The sequence below is a fragment of the Canis lupus genome, chromosome 21 (assembly GCF_048164855.1).
Source record: "Canis lupus baileyi chromosome 21, mCanLup2.hap1, whole genome shotgun sequence".
Taxonomy (NCBI): domain Eukaryota; kingdom Metazoa; phylum Chordata; class Mammalia; order Carnivora; family Canidae; genus Canis; species Canis lupus.
Window position 1 is genome coordinate 12,508,797 of NC_132858.1, and position 11,451 is coordinate 12,520,247.

The window sequence follows — 11,451 nt, forward strand, 5'->3', positions numbered from 1 at the left end:
CTAAAGAGGTCATGGTCCCTGAACCCCCAGTGCCTGCCAGGATTTGTTGCAAAAAAGAAATAAATAAAAGAAAGAAAAAAGGAAAAGAAGGGAAACAAGTCAGGAAAGTGAGGGGAAATAGTAGCATCAATCCTTACTAATTGAGCACTTACTGCATGCCAGGAGTTGCTGAGAGCTTGACAAAGTAGGAGTTCATAAATACCTCCACCTATTACCATTAGATGGAAGGAGAAGATTGAGCTCTAAACTGGTGGGGAGTGGGGGAGGGAGGAGTTGCCACATTGTGAGGTTCCATGGATGCACCTGAGGAGCCACTATAATATCCAGATGTTGAGGAACGACATCTGGCACCATGTTGGGCCGGACAGGGCTAAGGAGATGTTTTGTCACATGGACATCTGTGTTGGCAGCCAGTTGCAGAGCACTGTGACTCCCACTGCGGACAAGGGGTCCTTGGACTTACAAGAGAAATTCCCATTCCTGATTCCTGGAAGCCACAAGTGGCAATCCTATAAGATGGGTCTTTAATAATCCCACCGTATGCATGCAAGACTGAGGCTCAGTATAGTTAAATGACTTGCCCAAGCTGCCAGCCAGAAAGTGGCAGGACCAAGACTTGAACCCAAATCCTTCTGACTCCAAAGCCCAGACATAAGGTCCAGACCACTCGCACCTGTCAAGTTAGACTACAAAACTCTGGAGGCCCAACTCAGGTTCTAGCTGCTAATTGTGCAAGAGATGAGGTAAGATGATGTAACCTGGGGGCCTTGAAGAAAGGCCAGTTGAAACCAACTGTGATCAGAGAGTGTGGTCTTCTGATGAATTCACCTTTGGAGAGACCCCAAGGCTTCTTGTGAAGCTTGGGAGCCAGGTGTCTGAGGGACCCCAGGGTAAAGATGTGTCCCCAGCTGCTCTGAGTGCAGAGGTCCCATGATCCAGAAGTCTGGGTCAGCCCCTGAGTTGTCCCAATCCCATCTGCCCACCATCATAATTTTGCCCCCAAATGAGGCGCAGCTCTGTCATGGAAGCCCATCCCCAAGTCAGGACAGCCCTGCTCCTGCCAGCACTAGGGTTGCCATAGCAACCTTTTGAGGCAGCTGGATTTTCACTAAAGAAGGGGGAGGAAGATGGAAGGAGGGGGAGGGGAGGAAGGAAAGTCTTGGAGGGTGTTGTAATTTGCCCTGTTCTCTCCCCACAGTCAGTTCAGAGAATTAAGAGCACGGAGGGTTACCACAAGACTTCCCAGGTACCTCACACTTCGGCACACGGAGAAAGCGGTCAAATTTGCACAGTGCATTGGGGTGAACTGGAGATAACTTGGGAGCATCTATAGGGAACTAGGTGGAAAAACTATTCCGTTTTCTTTATATAATATAATTTTGATCAAAGTATGATGGGATAGGGAGAACATTAAATATTGAATATGTATAAAACTTTCCAATAAAATCTTCTTTTCAAAAAATTTAATGAGAACCTTGAGTTTTCTTCCATGAACATAGTTTTGTTTTGTTTTGTTTTTTAATATCGGGCTTTAGGCGTGAAATGGCCATATGTAATTCTTGATGGGGCTTTTTAATGAGGATCTCTTGAAATTCTTGGAAGTCGCTATTGACAGGAAACTTTTGTTCACACAGTACATGATAAAAAGTGTAAAAGCATTTTAGAACCATTCAAAAATGTACAACACTTGAAATTATATTAAAAGAATCTAAGAGCTCTTCTTTTTCTTTCTTTGACAAATGTAATGTTGAAATTTCTTGTGATAATATGAATAGATTGTGAATACAATCAAACATTTCATACCAAGTATTTCAAAATAATGATGTTTTAATTTGCAGAGTGTGCATGCATTGTTAGAACTCTCTCCTCACAGCTAACATGGATGCCACTAAAAGGGCAGATCACCTGCAAAGGGGTTTAAGTCACTGCCTTCCACAAAGACAGGAGGTTGGAGCCTTCTCCTAGAGCGGCTCTACTCTGGAGATCCTGCCCAACTTCTTTATCATCCCCTTTGTAACATGGCCCACATTGAACTGGGCACTGGGCTTCCAGGACACCAGCAATGTGAACTTCTCTTGTAAGTCTGAGGACCTCTCGTCCATAGTGGGGATCAGTGCTTTGCAGCTGGCTGCCGACATGGGTGTCCACCTGACAAAACACCTCCTTAGTTATGCCCAGCCCAACATGGTGCCAGATGTTGTTCCTTGGTATGAAGCCTACTAGAACCACAGTGCCTGCTCTGCTTCCCTCTGGGAGACCAGGATGCCTGGGCTTCATCTGGTAAGGGGACCAACCATCCTGGTTTACCTAGGACTGAGAGGTTTCCAGGGATGTGGTTTGTTTGTTTGTTTTTTTCAGTGCAAAAGTTGAAAAAGCCCCAAGCAAACTGAAATGAGTTGGTCATCCTGCAGGGCCACCTGAAGGCTGTAAAAATCAGATTCTCACTGCAAACCTATAGCACACATACACACACGCCCACACACACATGCACATTTGAGAGCTCTGGGTTAGAGCAGTATTTCTCAGACATTCAAGTGCATATGAATAACTTAGGAATCTTATTAAAAATAAAGATCCTGAATCAGTGGTCTGGGTGTGGCCCAAGATCTATGTTTCCTTTTTTTTTAAGATTTTATTTTTAAGTAATCTCTATACCCATGTGGGGCCCAAACTCATAACTCCAAGACCAAGAGTTGCATACTTCACCAACTAAGCCAGCCAGGAGCCCAAGGTCTGATTTCAAACAAGTAGCCAAATGTTGTAAATGCCCTGGTGCATGGACCATACTTTGAGCTGCAAGGGCTTAGATCACAACACTAAAATCAATGATAAAACTTCATCATTGTGAGAGGATATTTGCAGCCTGTAACCCCAGAAGAACAAGTCAGAGTGTAGAAAAGGGCCACTGAAACCCTTCCCCACCATTTGAAAACCAACCATTCCCAAAGACCCACAGATTCAGAAAATTGCTCTCTGCATTAGACAAGTGTCACTTTTAAGGACAGATTTCCCATTACCCCAAGCCTCCCTGAGCAAGATCAGTTGACATCAGCCAGACCCTGGCATGGGTCATTGCAGAGAGTTTCAGGCAATGGTGAACTCATCAGGCAAGATCCCTGACCTCATGGTGTTTCCAAACTGGCTAATGAACAGTTTGTGCAACCAAAGCTGTGTGCACATGTCTTCATTCATTCCCATCTTCACTCATTTATTTGCCAAATAATGCCTGAGAAACCTATTTCTAGGTACTTAAGAAGTATGCTAAATGTGATCCTAGTACTGCTGTTTGGTATAATACAAAGCACTAGATACATGGGATGACCCTCCCATTGAAAACAACTAAAATATCCATTATAAGATAGGAAAAATCTTCAATGTAAAATAAGCTGGCAAGAAAGTAAACAGTGCACAAGGCAAAAGATGCATGGAGTGAAGGCAAGAACCAAAAAGGTAAGGAGAGTGACAGCTGTGTTTGTCCAGAGGGCATTCACTGAACCCTGAGAAACAGGACTTTTGTTTCTCTGGTGTCCTGGGCCTAAGCTGAGGGACAGCCCAGAGTCTGCCAAGGTGGGGAGTCTGATAGAAGTTTCTTCACTCCAATATTTGACACTTCCAAGGGCTACCCTCTCAGGTTAAGGTCAAACTAGAAATACCAACAATCCTCTCCTTCATGGGGACTGGGAGAAGAATGGATTGTCTTAAAACTGAGCACCAAGTAGCAAGTAGAAAAAGTACTACTGAGAATTTGGAAGCCGCAGGCATGCCTTACACAAGTTTGTAACCTGAATTCACACAACCTGGGTGGTCCCCAAACTCCACAAGCCAAGAATTTTATTTATCATGGTTGTTGCCAGTAGGTGCCCCCAGTGGCCTGGCAGATGCAAGAAAAAAAGGAAAACAAATATTCTTTGGACTAATGCTCTGCAATCCCAGGTCTCACAAATTTCCATAAATAGAAATCCAAGGAAAATGAGCAGACCACAGTACAAAACTAACCAAATATACAAGGTTCTGACTGAGAACCAATAGAAACAACTCGCAACAGAACAAAACTGCAAGGGTTTCAAGTACTGGACTTATCATGCAACTTGTAAAATAATTATGTGTGTTATTTTTTAAAGAAATAAAAAATAATCTTGAAAATGTGTGTAGGGACCAAGAAACAGTAAGGAATAACTAAGCAGATTTAAAGAAGAAACAAAACTGACATCTAGAAATGAAAAGTACTACAACTGAAATCAAACACTGGGTGTGCACACTTAACTACAAATTAGACACAGCTGAAGAGGGAATTGGTGAACTGGAAAATAATTATTTAAAAAACTACCCACGATTAAGCACAAAATGCAAAAAGACGGAAAGCATTAAAGGGGAGAAGAAAAGAATGAAGGATAGAGTAAGTACATGTAATATATGGATAATTAGACTTCCAGAAGGAGGAATGCAAGAAAAAAACAAAGCAGAGGCAATATTTTTAAAACTAATAGCTGAAAACTTTTCAGACTTGATGAAAGACATCAGGTTCAAAGGCCCAATGAATCCAAGCTGATTAAATCGAAAGAAGCCTACACTTAGATTCAAACTCCAAAGTTAATGAGAAAGTTGTTTTTTTTTTTTTAAGCCAGAAAAAAAAATACTGATTGTCCTTAAGAGGAGCACCACTAAATGGTGGATGGTTCTCATCTGCAGCCAAGGAAACCAGAAGAAAATGGAATGTTATTTTTTTGTAACATGCTGAGGAAATAAATAAATGTCAACTTGAAATTCCATACCCCAAGAAGATATCTTGAAAGATCAAGTGTTAGATAAAGATGTTATCAAATTACCAAAATTGAGTTTGTCACTAAGAGATCCTCAATGAAAGTTGTATAACAGGGGAAAAAAAAAAAGAAATTCCAGAAAGAAGTTCTGAGAGGAAAGAAGAAATGGGATAGATAAATATAATAAAATATGGACTAGCTTAAATGATATAAAAAGTAATGTGCTAAGAGAATTCTTTAAATATAGAATTAAAATACAGGGATCCCTGGGTGGCGCAGCAGTTTAGCGCCTGCCTTTGGCCCAGGGCGCGATCCTGGAGACCCAGGATCGAATCCCACATCAGGCTCCCGGTGCATGGAGCCTGCTTCTCCCTCTGCCTACGTCTCTGCCTCTCTCTCTCTCTGTGTGTGACTATCATAAATAAATGAAAAAAAAATTTTTTTTAAAAGACATATATACCAACAGTTTAAAAAAAAAAAAGAATTAAAATACATGACACGGGTTTCTGCTCATGAGGGATGAAACTGCTTCAGGATTTTCCCTATCACCTTAAACAATTAGGAAATTATACCAAAAGGTGGGAGGTGGGGGTGGGGAGAGAGAAAAACAAATGTTTTCAGACATTGGAAAACAAACAGCACAAAACTGCCCTGAAAGAAAAGAAAAAAAATGAGATGTGCCCTATGATTGTCCCAGCAAACTGCCTAGAGACAGTTTCCAGACTGTAGCTCAGGGACAGGTCATGCAAACAAAGCTCAGTGGTCTCACGGAGTTGAATAGATGGATATCAGGCTTTAAAGAGATCAGTGTGCTAAAATTTGTGAAGCAGGCTGCCAAAGAAAAGGGACATTCACAGAGAGAGAAAGAAAGAGAGAAAAAGAGACCCAGAGAGCTGCAGAGGGGGTCTCTTTCAATCTTTGAATGAGTATTGATCTGCAAATGCGTAGACTGAAACTCGATGAGGTCAAGAATGAACCACTGGAAGGTAGCAGACCTAAAAAGTCCAGGATCCCACACAGAAAGTAGTTCATGTCCCCACTATGCAGAATGGGGACACCTCACAGTACATGGAACATTGGATAGGGTCCCTATAAGGGTCACAAGTTAGTAATGGCACTAAAGTAGTTCTGCTTTGGAGCCACCATAACAAAGCTTAAAATTACATTTTGAAGGGTTCAGAAGGATCCCCAGTAACTTAACTGTGTGCCAGAACAAAATTCAATACTCTGTAAAGGAATCCACCAAAATCCAGCATTTGACAACAGAAAATGCATTATGTCCATTTGCCAGTTTATTGCTCACCTCTAAATGCACCCTTCTTTGCCTTGCTTTGTGATACTGGAGCTGGACCCCGAAAGCTTGGTGCTGTGTTAGATTTTGTCTTTAAAAGATGTTGAGGCAGGAGGGAAGGTATCACTACAAGATCACCACTGAGGAAGAAGTTTCTCTTCCTAGTTCTAGTATATTTTATCTCCACAGCTCTCAATGCTGTTTAAGAGGCCTAGTGGCACTCGTTCTTCAACAAGTTTTCCAAAAACCCAAAAGACCAATTCCTGAACCAGCATTGACCCACAGGGACCCTGGCCTACTGACTCCCTGACAGGTAGATCCTACAGACCAGTTAGAACCCATCACATCCTCTAATAAGTGTTTCAGCCATCGAGTAGATTGCTAAAATGGATATCTTTGGAACAACCGTCTAGCAAGTTTCTTCTTCACCAGCAGGCTGTGTGTTCATATGGCAGTGACACCCTCTCCAACAAGGTCTGACCAAAGAGGCAGGGGTGGGGATATCTCTCAAATTCTTAATTTCTTCCTGTCTACTCCCCCTCAGCCCTAAAAGAAGGGCTTCCTGCATTCGTTATTTCTGTATTCCTTAGAGTCTTCTTTTACCCCTTTTAGTAATTAACCACATTGAGCTAGTTACTAATCACTTATATTAAATTGTCCCTGTTCAAATTACTGATGAGATTTCTGTCTTTACCCGGCCCTTGACTGATACATCCAGTATCCAATCAAAAATTACTGAGCATAGAAATAGAAAAGCTAGCATTGAGTAAATATGATCATAACCAGAAGAAAAAGAAATTTATTAATAAAAACAATGTAGAAATGGCTGAGAGTGTAGAATTAGTCATCAAGGACTTTAGAATATTATACATCTTATACAAATGTTCAAAGATTTAAAGGAGAACATGGATAAAATGAGGATATAGAATGGAATTTATAAATAAAAGGACCCAAGGGCCATATAGAGATGAAAAAGACAAATCTTAAATCAAAAAAAAAATATGCTGGATGGGATTAACAGTAAATTAGATACTGCAGGAAACAAGATTAGACAGCTTGAGGATGTAGCATTAGAAACCATCCAAATTAGGCACAGAGAGGGAAAAGTCCAGGGGAAAGAAATGACAAAATATCAGCCATCCTGGGGACAATATCAGGGTATCTGACATATGTATCATCAGAGTCTTGGAAAGGAGAAGACAAAAAAAAAATATTTGAAGAAAAAAAGTGGCTGAAACTTTTCCCGGTTTGATGAAAATTATACAGCCACAAATCAAGAAGCTCCATGAATCCCAAGCAGAATAAAGATGAAGAAAAACATACCAAAGCACATCATGATCAAGGCTGCTGGAAAGAAGTGATAGGGGCACCTGGGTGGCTCAGTGGTCGAGCATCTGCCTTTGGCTCAAGTCATGATCCCAGGGTCCTAAGATCAACTTCTCTTCAGACTCCCCAAAGGGAGGCTGCTTCTCCTTCTGGCTGTTTCTCTACCTCTTTCTCTGTGTCTCTCATGAATAAATAAATAAAATCTTAAAAAACAATAAAAGAAGTGATAAAGAGAAAATCATAAAAGTGACCACAGAAAAGAGATAATTGAATACAAAGGGGAAAAAATTAAGAATTATGGAAGACTTCTCACAGAAGCAATGCAAGGCCAAAGACAATCAATCAAAACCTTTGAAAACTACCCATTTAGCATTCTAAAGCCAGTGGAAATCTCTCAAAAATGAAGGCAAAAATAAAGACTTTCAGACACAATCTGGGAGAATTTGCCCTCAGTCAGCCTCCACTGCAAAAAAAAAAAAAAGAAAGAAAGAAAGAAAGAAAGAAAGAGAAAGAAAAAAAGAAAGAAAGAAAGAAAGAAAGAAAGAAAGAAAGAAAGAAAAATATTACATAAAAAGCTTTTCACTGGGGCAATTGGGTGGCTCAGTTGGTTAAGTGTCTGCATTTGGCTCAGGCCATGATCTCAGGGTCCTGGGATTGAGCCCTGTTTTGGCTCCCTGTTCAGCGGCAAGTCTGCTTCTCTTTCTCCCCCTGCCTCTCCCCCTGCTAGTACTCTCTCTCTCTTTCAAATATATAAATAAAATCTTTATAAATAAATAAATAAATAAATAAATAAATAAATAAATAGTTCTTCAGGCCCAAGGAAAATGCTACCACATGGAAATCTGGATTTGTACAAGGAAAAGAAGAACCTTCAACAATAAAGAGAAACAGACTACTGGTACATTTACCATGAATGAATCTCAACCATCTCCTAAGTGAAAGAAGCTAGACACAAAAGGCTACATATTATATGATCCCATTTACACAAAATGCAATAAAAGGTAAAAGTATAATGACAGCAATAGTTCAATGGTTGCCAAGGGCTTGGAACAGAGAAAGTAGATTGGCTACAAGAGGGCACAAGGGAACTTTTGGGTTGATAGAGAGGTTTTCTATCTTGAGTGTGATAGTGGTTACCTAACTACACGTTTGTCAAAACTTATCAAATGGTTTTTCCACTGGAATGAATGTATGGACTGTCATGCACACTAGTTTAATGAAATAAAATCTTTCCTAATTAAAAAAAACTTATCAAACAGTATACTTAAAATGAGTGAGGTTTATTGTGTGTAAATGATAACCTAATAAAGTTGATTATTTATTATCATTATTTTTTAAGTTGATTATTTTTTTTAAAGATTTTATTTACTCATGAGAGACACAGAGAGAAAGAGGCAGAGACATAGGCAGAGGGAGAAGCAGGCTCCTTGCAGGAAGCCCGATGTGGGACTCGATCCCAGGACCCTGGGATCACACCCTGAGCCAAAGGCAGGCGCTCCACCACTGGGCCACCCAGGCACCCCAGAAGTTGATTATTTAGAAAAAAAACTACTGAAGACCATATATAGTGCTTTGTTTTCAAAATGCATCACAATAATATATTTTGTTTATATTTATATATATTTATACTACTTAAAAATAGGGGTAAAAAGCACATAATGGGTAAGATAAACAGGAAGCATGAAATACAGCGGTAGCTATAAATTCAAATATCGCCAATTACAAGACATATATGTGGGCTAAAAGCTGGAATGATAAACAAATTCTAGCCAAAGAAGGTGGGTGTTGCTATATTGACATCAGACAAAATGGACTTTAAGGTAAAAACATTACCTGGTAAACAGGAACACTTTATGATGGTAAAGGATCCAGATCACCAAAAACGCATAACAATTTTAGAATTGTATGCATTTAAGGATGCCTGGGTAGCTCAGTCAGTTAAGTATCCAACTCTTGATTTTGGCTCGGGTCATGATCTCAGTGTCATGAGATTGAGCCCTGCTCGGGGCTCTGCATTCAGTGAAGAGCCAGCTTGAGATTCTCTGCCCCTCCCCCTGCCTGTGCACATGCTTGCTCTAAATAAGTAAATAAATAAAATCTTAGAATTGTATGCTTTTAAAAATAAAGTCTTGAAATCATAAAGAAAAAATGACAGAACTTATGTGGAAATAGACAAATCCACAGAGTGAAATCATTAACAAACCTTTCTCAGTAATCACTAGAATAAACAGAATTTTTTTTTTAATCAAGAAAAGTATTTGGCCCATCTGTTTAACTTGACTGGATGAGCATATGTAACCCACGTTGTCAATTACTGAAGAAGACACATTCTCTGGGATCATTGCCCCCAGACAATAGCTGGGACACTGAGGCTCGGGGTAAATTTCTGATTTGTCCAGGAAGATGCAATGGAACAAGGTCTCCAGTTGAGTCTCCTGTCACCTAAATCCCTAATTTTCTGCTTTTCCTGGATGGTTCTAAATGCCTCCTGCTCCCTCGGAGCGAGGGCCTTGTCCCAAAGCCATATCCGGCTTCCCAAAGCCAGCTCAAGGCCAGGGTAACATTACTGAAGGCTGAGGTGTTACCAAAGAAGGAAGAAAGCAGGAAGCAATGCCGGAAGAAGGCATTGTTGCCTGCGGCTGTGATGCTAAAGTTTGCCAAAGGAGGAAGCCTTCAACAGTTGGTTGGGTGGGGTTCGGCTGGCTGTTCCCCAGATACACTCCAGGAAGCCCGAAAATTCAGACTTAAGAAAACTCTGTAACTTTTATCACTGGAGACAGTGGGCTTCCTCTTCAAGAGGAAGAAGATGTTCTGGACCCGCATGCTAAAAATGATCTTTTGTGAATAGAAAAAGAGCATGAATGTGGGTATCTTAAAGGGAGTAGAAAGGCCAAGTCCGTCTACCTAGAGGTAGTGGCTGAGCAGCTGGCTTGGGGCCACCCCAGGAAGCCATTTCCTCAGGAAGTGAGATGATCTTGGGAAAAGGGCCCAAGATAGCAGGTCAACAACTCATCCAACTTCTACTCCTGAGAGTTACTTCTCTAAGGGTACCTGGAGTCACCAACAGGTACCGTCCTATGGGATGGCCAGTTGTCCCTATGCTTCTGGCCATTCCGTGGGCATTTCTGATGGTCCCCCACTTGCCTTCCTCTAATTAGCTCTCAGTGGGCCTTGGTTAATAAGAGGACAGCATTGGCTGCTGTGCCATGTCATTCAGGGGTAACTTTGTGCATTGGTAGCAGTTCAAATTAGAACAGCTTACCCAAAAAAAGGATTTGTTCAACAAATCAAATGTTCATTGAGCAGCTATCATATTCCAGGCATATCTCAGTTCCTCGCTGGAAACTGGGGGTAAAATGGTAATGATGATAACAGCGATGATGATGATGACTCAAAGCCATAACAGCCAGCATTTCTTGAGCACTCGCTGTGTGTCAGGCACCATGCTATGCACATAAATGTCTTACCTTATGCAGTCTTTAGAGCAGCCTTCTGAGGTGGGCATTATAATAATGATCTCTATATAGATAAGGACATGAAGGCTCCAAAAGGTTAAGTGATGTGCACAAGATCACACAGCAAGCAGGGGCAAAGACGGACCTGGAACCTAGAACCACGCTTTTTATCACAATGGTTCCCAAGATGCATATGACCCAACTGTAAATACAAGTCATCTGCAAGTGTCAACTCCTGGACGTGAACAGCACAAGTAGGGGGGGAGACGGGCTGGGGGGCAGATCTGAGGTTTCGATGGCACACCTGGGGGCTCTGTGAAGGCTTGCTGGTTGTCCATGTGTGCCCTGAGCAGGCAGGCTGCTGGCCCCAGCCCAGCCAGGTCCTCAGCTTGGGCATTATTAGTACACACACACACATACACACAGGAAGCAGTCCCCAGTGACCTCTTAGCCCATGGCTTCAGCCAGATTCCCTGATGGGTCCCAACCTTGACCACCTGCCTGTGAGGATCTGATTCAAGTTGTTTTCCAGCTGTCAGGAAACAGGAATGCATGTGTCTTCTCAATATGTCTGTGAAGATGCTTCTCCCCCATCTTTTCCTTCCCAAGAAGGAGATGC